The 16,033-nt window shown below is 39.3% G+C and overlaps 1 long non-coding RNA gene across 3 annotated transcripts in view; it reads left to right on the plus strand.

The window, feature by feature from the left end:
* LOC110597125 (uncharacterized) overlaps window positions 1–16,033 on the plus strand; it is a 73,674-nt gene that overhangs the window by 2,157 nt on the left and 55,484 nt on the right. For all 3 annotated transcript variants that reach the window (XR_013429982.1, XR_005727537.2, XR_013429981.1), the window contains exon 2: window positions 13,653–13,721. This is a non-coding gene — a long non-coding RNA (uncharacterized LOC110597125). The remainder of the gene's footprint in view (window positions 1–13,652; window positions 13,722–16,033) is intronic.

Below are 16,033 nucleotides of genomic sequence, written 5' to 3' on the forward strand. Positions count from 1 at the left end.
GTTTATTTTCATAAATGTGGTTGTTATATCAAAGTGTATTTGTTTGGAGAATGCTGGGGTGTCTACAAGTGTGTGGAAATATTTGGGGATAAGGTTTATGTTGTGTTCTGAAGATGTGGAATGTGGCAGTGTTTGAGAGGGGTCTGTATATTCAGTATTGGGAATGTTTGTGTATATGTGTTAGTGTGTGGGAGTTGTGTGTGAATTAGTCCCTGTACCTTTGTACTTGTGTTTGCTCTTCTTTGTGTATTGTTTGGTACTGTGATATGAACCCAGGGCCTCATACTTGTGTAATTAGTGTTTTTGTATGCAGCATATGAGTGTTTGGGCTCAAGGGTCCTGTTTCTGTTTATTCTGGACCGTAATGTTTAGAGAGACTGGTGATGTTGCTTGAGGGAGTGGTCCTGACGTTTGTGTTTGGTCTTATGCAGTTGAAACCTGTAGGTTATGGTGGTCATGTGAGTATTTTAACTCTTGTTTTTTTTGGTGAGTATTCTGTGGTTTGGGAGGTTCGTTGTGTTTGTTTAGAAATAGAGAAGCCATGTAGACAGGCTGTGCATTTGGGAATAGCAGATTACAGGAATTTGAGAGCTTTAGGCTTTTGCTTCAGTCTTGGCTGGGGTGGTGTGTGAGACAACTTGTGTATGCTAGGTGGTTTTCTGGAGTCTGTGCCCATAGTATTTTCACGGTGTGCATATGGACAGTGTGTCTGTTGTATGTTTGTATCTAGCGCATGTGTATGTGTGTGCATAGGTATAGGAATGGCGTGAACATTCAGAGTACTATGGTTTTCTATTTTAGGTAAAAACTGGTAATTTGTCTATGTGTTGATGGTGCAGGTGTCACCAGTGAAGGGTTTAAGAAACCTCAAACCTTCAGGTTTCTTGGCAGAGAAGAATTGAAGGCCCAGATTTTAGGGAAAGTGAAAGAGTTTGATTGCAAAGCAAAAGTACACACTGGAAAGGCTGAGTGTGGCCATACTTTGAGGCGAGTAGCCTCCCAGTCAGCTGCTTGGTGGCTTCTTTGTTCATAGCATTGGCTACATGATGTGCAGAAGTCATAAAGTTGTGTGATTTCTTGGGCATGAGGTGAGATGGGAGATGTTCTCTCTACGCAGAATGCTCTGATAACCAGCTGGGCAGCTACAGGGGTGTTGGCTTCTCTGGGCCATAGCTGGTGGGCAGAGACACCTGGTTTCACACACACACACACACACACACACACACACACACACACACACACTAGAGGTGTTCTAGTAAGATGTCCTTTAGGGGAGGCAGAAGAGCCTTGACTTCTAGTTTACAGGGGGGTAAGTGTCCCACCATGCTTAAATTCCACTACCAAACTGGAGCCACTAAACACAGTGTATCACAGTGTTCAGTGATGCACTGATCCTTGGGCAAGTGACTTTGCTCAAGTGTCTTAACCTCTCTGAGCCTCAGCTTACTTCTCTATAAACCTGGAATAATAAAGCTAACTCTACAAGATTGTGAAGATTAGAGTTAAGGTGTAAAGTGCTTGGAGCAGTGAATGGTGTGTTTTTAGTAGTTGCCAAAAATGTTTGGTATCCTGTTTATTGGTCCATCCAGAATATAACTGTCCACCTCCTTAATATATCCCCCATTTCCATCCATATCAGTGCATCAGCATGTATTCCATGACCCATGGGGAACATGGGCTCCCTGCTCTTGCTCCTAAAGCCCCAACTTCCACCTCTCCTTCATAAGAACATTGAGTTTAGCATCTGTCTCATGTAGGATTGATACCTCAGGGACAGCAAGCAGTCCCATTGTCTTGAAATCCTCCAGAGCATCCTTCAGTGACTGCATTAAGTAAGCAATCAAAAAGATATAGGAGGGTGTGTTTTTGACTTTCCAAAAGTTCAAGTATGATAACTTGCTCTTGGGTAAAATTTGTTCCCCAGAGTCTACACCTAGTTGAGGGAGTAGCAGAAATGACCTGGTTCCCTACTCAGTGCATCTCTGCCCTGCGCCATGTGGCTCAACACAGCCTCCCTTGTGTCCTGGCTCTGAGCTTTCTGCCTTGCTGGGAGTCCTCCTCTTTCTTTTCTGTCATAGACAGGAGGACATCATGAGGCTGATTGCTGGAGGATATGGTCCTGGGAGAGCTGCATGTCCCTGTCACTTGAGTGAGGCCAGACTGGGGGAGGAGAGCTGTCTGGCAGAGCCATCCCTAATCCTGACCCTCAGATGCCATGCCTGAGAGGATAAATGCCTGTCATTTTGAATTGCTGAATTTTCCAGTGTTTGTTAGTCTACTATATGGGTTCACTAGGTATCTAGTGCACCCGAAAATGAATGTACACCTTAAGATAAGATTGTATCCAGCGAAGAGAAAACCTCAGAAGTTGAAACTGTTCTGTACAAGGCAATGTATTCTTCCATTTGCACTTTTCCTCCAGCCTATATTTGTAGCCCTTCCCTTCTTTCTGTAGAGACCCTGACCCTTAATCTAATTGCTGACTGATTCTCTCCAAAAACTCCATGTGTGAATGCATAATACATATACTTGCTTATTGTCTATTTCCTTCTGTGGGGTGAAATATACATAAGACAGATGGTCTTTCAGTGCCTCTTGGTGCTTAATGAGTAATCATTGAAGGAATCAAAGAATGCTGTCTTATGTTGAGTTCATTGCAGCTCAGTCCCTGAGACAGTTTTGTCAGCATGGTGTTCTTTTTTTTTTTTTTTAAGAAAAGTTTAAAGAAGGCATAATCAGGTCAAGGAAAAGTTGAACTATGACTCAGGCCCCCAAACTGTCTCAGCTAGCCTCATGTGTCAGTGGAGGATTAATGTTGTCATTAGGGCTATGCTCAGCTTTTTATTACCCATCTATCCATGAAACCCCTAGAAAGTTGTAAGAGCTCTTGATGGTGCTCTCTATAGCTGATGCAGAGGTCAAAGGAGCTGACAGCCAAGGCTGTTTCCAGCAGCATTCTCAGAAATTGGTAAAAGTGTCCCTTTATTGAGAATAGATCCAGGTTGCAGATGTCCTTGTCCAATGTAGTCTACTTCTGTTGAGCTCAAATTCATTACTTTCATTTCCATTCTGAGGAAGGAAAAAACAAATGTGTGTTTTTGTTCAGGATTGTGGGAGTTGTTTGCATATGTTCAGAGTGATTTAGGTTTATATGTTTAGGTTTACATGTGTGAATTTAGGGGCTGTGAGAACTGTGTACGAGAGGTTTAAAAGCTAGCATGCATATATATTTTTTTTTCAGTTGTAGATAGACACAATACCTTTATTTATTTATTTTTGTGTGATGCTGAGAATAGAATCCAGTGCCTTACATGTCTAGGCAAGTGCTCTACCACTGAGCCCCAGCCCCAGGCCCAGGAAGCATATACATTTTTGATATGAATAATTTCAGGAGAGAATTTGCTAGTGTTTTGTTGAGCATTTTACATCGTGTGTGTGTGTGTGTGTGTGTGTGTGTGTGTGTGTGTGTGTTTTCACTGTAACCCAGTAGAGTCAATGACTTGAGAAGTAGTGAGAATGAGCTTTATGAGAAACAAGCTGGCCTGCTGGAATGGAAGATGGTAGGCTCCAAGGAAAATATGGTGGGTGAATCAGTTGCCTAGGGTTTCAAAAAATAGCCTCTTCTGGAGTGTGGGCTGTGTATGTCATATCTTATTAATGTATATGGCACCAAGAGTTCCAGTCCAGTAGATCTAAACAAGACTTAAGTGATCAAGGTTTTTGTGTGTGGTTTGTGGGTTTTGTTGTGGTTAACATTTCTTTTTTTTTTTTCGGAGTGGGGGTGGTTACTGGGGATTGAACTCAGGGGTACTCGGCCACTGAGCCACATCCCCAGCTCTAGTTTGTCTTTTATTTAGAGACAGGGTCTCACTGAGTTGCTTAGCACCTCACTGTTGCTGCAGCTGGCTTTGAACTCTCAATCCTCCTGCCTCAGCCTCCCAAGGTGCTGGGATTACAGTTGTGCACCACCGTGCCTGGCATGGTCAAGCTTCTTTTCAGGTGCGACCTTCTCCCATAACTTTGGACTAGGGAGTTTCCAAGAAGGGAAGGTCTTGTGCATTTCTAGCTGGGTTTATAGTGTGCAGATAATCTGTGACAGCACAGGTATAAGCTAAGGGAATTGGATTTTGATTGGGTGAAGGGCTTATATGTTCTTTCATGATGATTCTTTGGGTAGTTTATTTATGTGAATATTCAGAGTTTGTAGGAAGGCTCAACAAGTATTTGAGGAGGGTGAGTTTATGTAAAGTACACATTGAATTTTATTGGACAGAGCATTGTGAATTCGTAGCTTGTACAAGTTTTATGCATGTGTTTGAGTTGGCTAAGGTATCTAATATATGCATCTGGGGATTGGGGTTTGGGATGTGTGTATTTGAGTCAGAGTATTATGGATGTGTGTATAATTTTCAGGGGTTGAGGGTGTGTATTTGAGGAGTTTTGATGGGATTGTGTGTGTGTGTATACAGTGTCACATTTTTCTGTTTTGGTATATTATATAAAAATATAATTTTGCATCTACGTGACTTCCATACACAAATTTTTGTTCCTCACTTACATTGCCTACCTTCCATTGGTTAATTTTAAGTCAATATGGTCTTTTCACCTTAGATCCAAATGAAATGAGAAATCCATCTGGGACAAGAATAGAGGGAGTCATGTGTGACAGAGATTTCTCCTTATACTTCATTAGCCAAGGCAATTGACATGGTACTTGAACCTGAGTTCAGTGAGGTCAGGATTTAGAGACACCACAGAGGGACAGTAAATACTTGTCATAACGGTATGTCTACCATATTGTGTATATATTTAGATCTTGTTCCATTACTGTATGTACATTTCCCAAAGGAGTATCAAGACATTATAAGGACCTGTGTTTAGGTGTGGAAAGGCTGCTGTGTGACACGAACTGCATTGCCACGTTTGGAATTTTTAATAATAATGACTTTTGCAATTTTGTGTATGTTTTGAGGGAGAGGAATTGGGTGTGTGTAATCTGCATCATGTCATGTATATATTTCATCTTTTTTGAAGAATTATTTTTTACAATACCTTTATTGTATTTATTTATTTTTATGTGGTGCTGAAGATCGAACCCAGGGCCTCACACATGCTAGGCAAGTACTCTACCCGTGAGCCACAACCCCAGTCCTATATTTTTTCTGTTTAAAGTGTGTATTAATTGCACATGGATGGGTTTAACATGTATTCTAGTGGTATTGGAAATGTGATTTTAGGAAATGGTGTGTGAATTGTGTATGTGTATTTGAGTGGTAGTGGTAATTCTATGTTTTTTGAGGGCATTGTGAGATATTGTGAATGTTTGTGCATATATTTGAATAGATAGCTATAGAGAAATCTGATGTATGCTCATGGTTTTAAGGGAAAATTTAGGTATACATTTTTTTTAAATATTTATTTTTTAGTTGTAGTTGGACACAATAATTTTTTTATTTTTTAAATTTTTATTGTTGGTTGTTCAAAACATTACATAGTTCTTGATATATCATATTTTACACTTTGATTCAAGTGGGTTATGAACTCCCATTTTTACCCAGTATACAGATTGCAGAATCACATTGGTTACAACATCCATTGATTTACATATTGTCATACTAGTGTCTGTTGTATTCTGCTGCCTTTCCTATCCTCTACTATCCCCCCTCCCCTCCCCTCCCCTCCCCTCCCCTCCCCTCCCCTCCCCTCCCCTCTTCTCTCTCTACCCCCTGTACTGTAATTCATTTCTCCCCCTTGTATTATTTTTCCCTTTCTCCTCACTTCCTCTTGTATGTAATTTTGTATACCCCTGAGGGTCTCCTTCCATTTCTATGCAATTTCCCTCTCTCTCACTTTCCCTCCCACCTCTCATCCCTGTTTAATGCTAATCTTCTTCTCATGCTCTTCATCCCTACTCTGTTCTTAGTTACTCTCCCTATATCAAAGAAGACATTTGGCATTTGTTTTTTAGGGACTGGCTAGCTTCACTTAGCATAATCTGCTCTAATGCTATCCATTTCCCTGCAAATTCTATGATTTTGTCATTTTTTAATGCAGAGTAATACTCCATTGTGTATAAATGCCACATTTTTTATCCATTCATCTATTGAAGGGCATCTAGGTTGGTTCCACAGTCTTGCTATTGTGAATTGTGCTGCTATGAACATCGATGTAGCAGTGTCCCTGTAGTATGCTCTTTTTAGGTCTTTAGGGAATAGACAGAAAAGGGGAATAGCTGGGTCAAATGGTGGTTCCATTCCCAGCTTTCCAAGAAATCTCCATACTGCTTTCCAAATTGGCCGCACCAATTTGCAGTCCCACCAGCAATGTACAAGTGTACCCTTTTCCCCACATCCTTGCCAGCACTTGTTATTGTTTGACTTCCTAATGGCTGCCAATCTTACTGGAGTGAGATGGTATTTTAGGGTGGTTTTGATTTGCATTTCTCTGACTGCTAGAGATGGTGAGTATTTTTTCATGTACTTGTTGATTGATTGTATGTCCTCCTCTGAGAAGTGTCTGTTCAGGTCCTTGGCCCATTTGTTGATTGGGTTATTTGTTATCTTATTGTCTAATTTTTTGAGTTCTTTGTATACTCTGGATATTAGGGCTCTATCTGAAGTGTGAGGAGTAAAGATTGTTCCCAGGATGTAGGCTCCCTATTTACCTCTCTTATTGTTTCTTTTGCTGAGAAAAAAACTTTTTAGTTTGAGTAAGTCCCATTTGTTGATTCTAGTTATTAACTCTTGTGCTATGGGTGTCCTATTGAGGAATTTGGAGCCCGACCCCACAGTATGTAGATCGTAGCCAACTTTTTCTTCTATCAGACACCGTGTCTCTGATTTGATATCAAGCTCCTTGATCCATTTTGAGTTAACTTTTGTGCCTGTCGAGAGAAAGGGATTCAGTTTCATTTTGTTGCATATGGATTTCCAGTTTTTCCGGCACCATTTGTTGAAGATGCTATCCTTCCTCCATTGCATGCTTTTAGCCCCTTTATCAAACATAAGATAGTTGTAGTTTTGTGGATTGGTTTCTGTGGACACAATACTTTTATTTATTTATTTTTATGTGGTGCTGAGGATTGAACCCAGGGCTTCACACATGCTAGGTGATCGCTGTACTGCTGAGCCACAACCCTAGCCCCTAGGTTCTTGGGCTCTCTCTCATCCAATGAGGAGGTCCACGGAACAGGGTAGAGGAGAGTGTGACTGTGAAATCAAGACCTCAGGAGACCAAGCAGGAAGCAGATCTGATTTTATTGAACATTACCATGAATATATACTCAGGCAGTAGCTAAGCAGAGTACAGGCACCCACCAATGCAATTTCTAACTGTCCTTGCAGCGACCAGTTGAGGAGTAGGTTATGGAGCAAGCACAGGGACTTCAACACATGGCCTCACGCCCAGGGCTGTGTCTACAGGGTAAGCAGCCTGCTACTCACAAGCCTAGCATGAGGGGAGTGGCCTGCCACTCAGATGCCCTTAACATATGCCATGTATGCAGTACTCTATGCACTTCTCCCCATACCTAGGTATACATTTTTTATATGGAGGGATTTCAGGAGAGAATTTGCTAGTGTTTTGTTGAACATTTTTACATCACTAAATAAGATATATTGTTCTATCATTTGGTTGTAGTATCTTTGGTTTGATATCAGGGTAATGCTGGCTTCATAGAATTAGGTTGAAATTTGTTGGAAGAGTTTGAGAAGTATTTACATTTATCTTGAAATGTTTGGTGTTTTGAGGGATTGTGAGTTGTGTGTGTGTGTGTGTGTGTGTGTGTGTGTGTGTGTGTACACACATACATTTGTGAGGGCACTACCCAGGATTGAACTCAGGGTCACTCGACCACTGAGCCATATCCCCCAGCCCTTTTTTGTATTTTATTTAGAAACAGGATCTCACTGAGTTGTTTAGTGCCTTGCCATTGCTGAGGCTGGCTTTGAACTCATGATCCTCCTGTCTCAGCCCCCGAGCTGCTAGGATTACAGGCATGAACCACCCAGCCAGTTAGAAAGTTTTTGATTACTATTTCCATCAGTTTATTCATGGTTTTAGAGACTTCAGTCTGTGATTAGTTGGCTCTGTTGTTGTGTCCTGTTGCAAAGCAGAGCCTCATGACCGGGAGCATGTGGCAGAACAAAGTTGCTTACCTCCCGGTGGCTGAAAAATAGGAAGAGAGGACGAGGCTAGGACCCCAGTAGAGGTCCTAACTTCCTAATGACCTAACTTCCTCCAGCCAAGCCCCAGCTTCTAAAGTTGCCACTATTTTCCAGTACTGTCATCAGCTGGGGACCAAACCTTTAACACGTGAGCTTTTGGGGAACATTTAATATTCAAACCATACTGTGGCTATTATATTTTATTCTCATTTTCCTAAGTCTCTTAGAATGAAACAGGAGTTATATTGAAGTTAATGAGTCCGAATCGTCAGGGCCCATAATTTACATGTTTCCTTCCAACCTCTAAAATCTATGTTTAGTAAATCTTTTAAGAGACATTTAGAAGACATTTAGAATAGCAATCACGTGGGATTCTAAAGTGTATTTTAAAGTTTATATGAAAGATAAGAGGGCCACATATAGCAAAGATAGTTTTGAAGAACAAGGCAAAATTCAGTGTAGAGGGGCATGTTTTAAACTTGAATGCATTTGATAGGTGATAATGTAGGAAAGAAGATAGTTGTGTAAGGGAAGGAAGTAAAAGTTAAAAATAAAATCATATCATATGGAAATTTTATGTATAACCAAACTGGCATTGAAAATAACTTGGCAAAGAATAGATATGCCAGAGGTTTAAACAATAGCTTTGTATTTCATTCAACTGGAGAATTTATAAAATAATTTCCATACTTTACCTCAAAACCTTTCAGTAACAATTTATTATCTTTGAGCCCATAAACTATTGTGAACTGTATCCCCCAAGTGAATGTGATGTAGCAGCATTGAATGTAGTAATTCTAGACTAAGTAGTACTTAATTCATTTTTAATTCTGGAAAAAACTTAAAAATGTAGTGGAATTAAAGACTAAAACTTGGAAAGCAAATCAGTAGTCTTTAAATGTATACTTTATAACATTAGTATAAATATTTTTAAATTCTCACAGACCATGAAGTAAAGGAAAAGACATGGATTATAATAGAATTTCAATGAAAATATTTGTTCATTTTCAAAAAACACCATTTTTAAGAGCATGAAAGGATTAGGGAGATAGCTGAGAGCACTTGCTGTCATATTTGAAGCCCTGAATTCTATCCTTGGCACCAAGACAAACAAACTCAGTGGCTATGGCTTTTAATTCAGGGAATAATAAGGAAGAAGATGATTTAAAATGGCCAAGACACTGAGAACTATAAGAAAAATTACATTGAAATATTTAATCTCTTGTAATTTTGACTTGAATCCAGGAGCCTAAATTTGGTGCCCTGTTTTCTTGAGGCATTTACCAATTCTGTGAGTGGCAAAGGAAACCTAAAAAGATAAACTCAGCATCTGATAGATTTATTGAGCTATAATTAAAAATATTAATGTTCAAAGTCACACAAAGGAGGGGACCATTATAAACTCTGCCTGAAATTATTGGGGATGCACTGATTATACACAATTAAGTGGAAAATAGACCAGTTTACACAGAGATTGAAAACCAGCTTTTAAGTATCTCAATATTTTATAAGGTTAAGATTTGGGGTTACTAATGCCTATGTTTCTTTCCAAAATCAATTATAAATCCAAGTTAACTATAAGTTTTTAAATGTACAGTATCCAGTATTTTCTACAAAAATAACAAAGTATACAAAAAGGTAAGGCCAAAAAACAGACAAATAAAAACCCAAAGAAACAGACCACAGGAAGAAACCCAGAAATTATGAAGATAATATAACAGACATGAATTTGAAATAAATATTGTGGGTGAAAGTGGTGGTATACAACTGTAGCCTGAGCTACTTAGAAAGCTAAGACTTGAGCTACAAAGTTCCAGACCAGCCCAGGTACCTAGTGAGATCTTATCTAAAAAAAATTAAAAAGCAGATAAGTAGCCTTAATATTATACAAAGAATTGATATGTTAGATTCGTAATTTGGGGCAAAGAACACGAAAATACGCTCATTTTAAAGCCCCTACCCCAACAGTACTAAATGAGAACTCTAAAGGTAGACTCAGGAATATGTCTCAAGTTCTCCTGGTGATTCTTAAACATTGAACATTTCTTAAGACGGTCCTGAGGAAAATTGTCAGAAGCACAAGGATATTAAAATTGTACCCTGTTTACTCAGAAAAATGAGAAATTATATCCCATCTGATTCAAATATATGATATGTCAAGATCATTGTACTGTCATGTGTAACTAAGTAAAACAAATAAAAATAAATAAATAAAATTGTTATTAATATTATCATTTTTTAAAAAAAGGAAAAATAAATTTCATTGCTTTGCTAATAAAGGGAAACACAGGGGATTTCTGTCCCAGAGTCTGTGATTCTACCTATTTAGGGAAACAGAAGGTTTTTAAAGATGTGATTCCAGGTGTTTCCTGATGGGAATTGTAATTAACTTGTAAATTTGGGATCTTCTTAGATCTTCCGATACCCTCCCCAAAGTCTGAATTACTTCTTTACTGTGGTGAGAGTGTGCTCAGGGACAAATAACTTGATCTGCACCGGAGAAGAGGGGTAATCCTGTTTCTCCTGAGATTAGGGAGGGGACATTAAGGAGAAGAGGAAAAAACATGTCCATTTTAAAGTAAGCCTCAGTGGCAGAGCAGCAAGGGCTATATTCAAAGCATGCAGTGGACCACTGTTACATTTCTCCATTGTCAATTTCTGTCTTCCATTTCTTTGGGAAAATGTGCGATGACACCCCCAAGCTGCTTCCTGCTGAGAGAGAGTGAAGTTGGGGGGAAGTGACCCCAAAACCTTGTTTCTATCAGGTGGGACATGAACAGTGTGAGGGCATTTAGCATCAGGGCAGTCCAGAGGCCCATGGTGGCAGTTGGCTGGTGACTGGACAAGGAATACATTGGGCAGGGATCATGTTTTTCCTAGACATCCAATGCAATGTGCTTAGTTTCTTTTCCTGGTTAGCAAGCAAAAGCTGGAACCAGAGTGAATTTTGGGGAGGCACTTGCAAATTAAGTTATTACTTTTGGGTACGAATATTGATCTGTGCACTTAATTCACACAACAAATTCATTACACAAGAGGAATCGGACAGTCTGGTATATACAAAACCTGTGCCCACATTGCATTGAAGGGGTTGGAACACAGGCCATTGTTGAGCCTGACCTGTCGCCCTTATCATTATCAAAATGCCATCAGCTCTAATAAGTGCATCCCCACTGTCAGTTATGCCCAGAGGCTCTTTTTCTTTTTCTTACACTAGGCACATTGATATTCAATGGGGGAGGCCCTGTCCATCCTTTTCCTTAGGCTTTGTTGAAGATCCTTTGCAGTGGCTGCCAACAAAACACAGGTTGGCTTTAGTTTCTGGGTTTTTTTTTTTTCTGGATGCAGTTGTTTATCCTGCTAGTCTCCCCATGCATTTAATTGAATGGGATATTGTAATATCAAGAATTGATATGCTCCAGTGATGGATGGCCCCTGGTCAAATGGGGTATCCTATCAAATCTTAAAAGGGGAAACTATTCCTGTCTTCAGGTCATAATCTAGCATACTGGCTCCCTTTGCCACATCCTTTGTGACTGACAGCCTATACCCCCTGGAAAAGATAACGTAGTTTAATGGTTGGGCAGTCAGGGCAATGGGCACCAATTAAAGTTGTTGTTGTTTTTCAAATGTAAAGACCACTATTTGAGGTTAACCTGTAGAAACATTGCAGCCAAGTCCTTTGCCCCAGAGCTGTGGGAAAACAGAAGTGGGGGCAGACCCAAATGGAGGTTGCAGAAAAGTTTAAGGACTTAAGGACTAAAGGGACATAATCAATTAGAAGGTTACCAGCCAAGCCAATAGCCCCAGTACCTTCCCAATACCTGTTCAATATAAATTCCAATCAGCAGCCCCAGCACTTTCCAATATCTGTTCAGCATGGACTCTGATCATTGCCCTTAACCAGAAGCCATACAAGTCGTCAGACTAGCACCCAAATGGGAAACCCTGATGCCAGGTCCCCCCTTGCATCTCTATCTCCCTTCCTTTCACTCAAAACAAAACTCACTTCTTTTATTCTTGCCCTCCTCCATCACTCCTTGAACCTAAGAGATAAGAATGAAGAAAGAAATCAGCAAGGCCTGCAGCCCACACAGACCCCACCCAACCAACTCCATTCTCAAAATCTGGTTTCCCCCATTAGAAAGAAGGGCTGAAGGCAGGACAGAAGCCAAGTCCTTTTTGCCCGTTGTTGTTTGTTTTTTACAGCCCAGGCAGCCTTCCTGAGACTTTCTCCTCTAGCCCAGTGTCGATGTCCCTGACTCAGAGCTGGATGATCTGCAACTCCCTGGTGCTGGGCTGAGAAACAGTGCCTTTTTGCACTATTAGCTTAATTTCTAGCTGTTCAGACTCCTTGTCATGCATGTACCTGCAGGTTTTCTTCTACTTATTTTGCCTCTGAAAGAACAACTCCAACTGCAAAATTATATAATTCAGAGAGCTATTTTAAGGCTAGATCGTTATAGTAAAACTCATCTTTTTCTTAGAAAGTCTTATAGATGACTTTTCAGCCAAGATCTTTCCCAAGAGATTGCCTATAAGATCAAAGCAGTATCGCCTGTCTCTTAAAGAGCTTGTAATGGATACAAACAAAAACACAGACACACACAACCAGAGAGGAGCCCCCAAACCATGGCTGACAGATAAGAACCTTTAAAATAGACCAGATGGGAGGGAAATCCCCTAAGTTCCCTACTTCCACTTAACCATAATTCCTACAGCAGTGATGCCACAGATGTCTCAATAAAAAGGAACCAAATGTTCCTATGAAAGGGAACCAGATATATGGAATCGTATCTCAGAGTGCACACCCAGGGAGCTTATTGAATGACCAAGGTGTTGCAAGTTTACTGCTTTGGGTTTCCTTTTTCTCAGGGTAGACCAATTGATGGAGCAACACGTGCAGTTCAGGGAGAGAAGGAAGGCATTCCCAGAAGCAAAATAAACTTCAGCAGCTGCTGGGATGGTCCCTCAGTCCCTCCCTTTACTCACAGGAACAGCTCCTCTGGTTTGGCCCCAGGCAAACTCACCTCATCTCCTAATTCTCCAGTTCTTGGCTCTCAACAAGCTCACCAGCTACCTTGCATCCTTAGCATGGAAGGAGGGTTCCCCAGAATGCTAGACCATCCCTAGAAAATTGGAGTGGCAGGTCCATCTGGACCACCATCAGGTTCCATCTGATCTGGACCACCAATTGTTACTGAATGCTCAATACTCATCCCTGATGCCAAACCAATAATGAAGACAAGGTTTTGATCAAAAGGGAAAAAAGAGTTTTCTTGATTTCTAGCAAAGGAGAAACATATCCCACAGCCTGTGATTCTCTTATTATCGGTTTAGTATTTATAGACTCTGAAATTTTATTCAAATATCAAAATATCAAAGAATAAGTTTTTTAAAAAAGGTTAATCAATATCTCTCTCTCTCTCTCTCTCTCTCTCTCTCTCTCTCTCTCTCTCTCTCTCTCTTTCTCTCTTGTAATTGTAGATGGACGGCATGCTTTCATTTATTTTTATATAGTGCTGAGGATGGAACCCAGTGCCTCACATGTGCTAGGTAAGTGCTCTGCCAGTGAGCTAGAGCCCCAGCCCCACGTATAAACTTTTAAATTCATTTATTTTCTTTATTGCTTTTCCTTTTTTCTACTTCATGATTAATGGTCTTTATTTTCTGCTTACTTTGGGTTTAATTTGCTTATCCTTTTCTATTTTTGTTACTGTATGTGTAAATTCAAATTTTAAACTTTACTGATGTATAATTGGTATATAAACCTTGGCATATATTTAATCTGTACAACTTGATGAATTTAGACATATGCATAAATCCACGAAAATATCCTCACTGCCAAGGTAATACACATCCGTTGTTTCCAAAATTTTCCTTCTGTTTCTTTTTTGGATTCACTCATTTGCTTCTGGTGGTTTTGTCTGTTTGCTGCAATACTGCATGCTAGGCAAGTTCTCTGACAGTGAGCTACATCCCCAGCCCTTTTTATTTTGAGACAAACTCTTGTTAAGTTTCCCAGGATGGCCTTTAACTTGTGATCCTCCTGCCTTTGCCTCCTGAGTAGCTTAGTTTATAGGCATAGACCAGCATGGCCAGCTTTGTTACTGGAGTTTTTTTTTTTTGATGTGTATATATATTTGATAGTAAAATATTTAACATGAGGATAGGGATGTAGCTCAGTGGTAGAGCACTTGCCTCACATGCATGAAGCCCTGGGTTTGATCCCTAAGCACCATGAAAAAACAATTTAACATCAGGTTTTAATGGAATTTTAAGTACATGATACCATATTGCTAACTATAGATACTACGTTGTTCAACAGATCTCTAGAACTTATTTCATTTTGTGTAACTATAACTTTATTCCCATTCAACAACAATGTCTCATTTTCCTGTCTCTTATCCCCTGGAGTCTACCATTTAGTTTTCTACTTCTTTGACTATTTTAGATGCTTCATGTAATTAGAATTATGTATTGGTCCTTTGCCTGATTTATTTCACTTAGCATCTTCTAGTTTTATGCATATTGTCATAAATGGTAGGATTTCTTTCTTTTTCTTTTTAAAGGCTGTAGAATAGTGTTCCATGATGTACGTATGTGTACGTATGTGTGTGTGAGTGTATACACATCACATTTTCTTTATTAATTCTAATGTTCATAGGTATTTGGGTTGTTTTTATATTTTGGTTATTGTAAAGAATATGGATGTGCAGATATGTCTTTGAGATCCTGATTTCAATTCTTTTAAGTTCATACTCAAAAGTGAGATGCTGGATCATATTGTACTTCTATTTTTAATTTTTTAGGAAATTTTTAAAAATAATTTACTCACATACTTATTATCCAAATAATCTTTATTCCTTTGTGAAGATTCATATGACATCTCTTTCCTTCAAGGAGAAGGCAAACATTTTAACATTTGTTATATAGCAGATATTCAGTTGACTGATTGTGGTTTTCCTTGTATGAAAAGGTCTTTGATGGGCTGGGGATGTGGCTAAAGTGGTAGCGCGCTCACCTGGCATGCGTGTGGCCCAGGTTCAATCCTCAGCAACACATACAAACAAAGATGTTGCGTCCACCAAAAACTAAAAAATAAATAAATAAATATTAAAATTCTCTCTCTCTTTAAGAAAAAAAGAAAAAAAAAGAAAAAAGAAAAGGTCTTTGATTTAAAGATTATTTTTTTGTGTGTAAGTACTACAAAGATGTTGTACTTCAGTGTTTGCTACCCTAACGTGTTTCCTAAGAGAAATATTCTTTTGTTCTTTTTTATTGGTTCATTTTAGTTACACATGATAGTAGAATCCATTTTGATAAAATTATCATAAGCATGGAATATAATCATTGTTCTTTTATATGTAATGTATCTTATTTCTCTGGCTGTTTTATAACATTTTGAACAATCTGATTATAATATGCTTTGATTTAATTTTCTTCTTTTTTTCTTATATTTTGGGCTCATTGAGTTTCTTTGGTCTGTTAGCTTTTTAAAAATCAAATTTGAAAATATTTTACCTATTGTGTGACTTTCTATCACTAAAATAGTGATAGAAAGGGGCAGTGATGCTTTAGGGATAAAAACCTGGACAGACCTCCCGCCTATTGTTCTTGCTTGAGTTTTTTTGGTAGCACACCTTTCTGCAGAAGTAAAATTTGCCTTGCTGAGTATGTGTCTGCTTTCTGGACACCCTGATATTTCTAATACTTTCACTCAGATACATGGTTTATTAGCCCTAACCTATCTCGTCCCCCTTCAGAACTGAGAACACCAATATAAAAGTAACTAACGTATTGGTTTGTAAGGACATTGAATTGCCAGGGTCCTGTTCTAGATCCCCTAGAGCAGCACTAGAAGTCTC

The sequence above is a fragment of the Ictidomys tridecemlineatus genome, chromosome 13, assembly GCF_052094955.1.
Source record: "Ictidomys tridecemlineatus isolate mIctTri1 chromosome 13, mIctTri1.hap1, whole genome shotgun sequence".
In the NCBI taxonomy this organism is placed as follows: Eukaryota; Metazoa; Chordata; class Mammalia; order Rodentia; family Sciuridae; genus Ictidomys; species Ictidomys tridecemlineatus.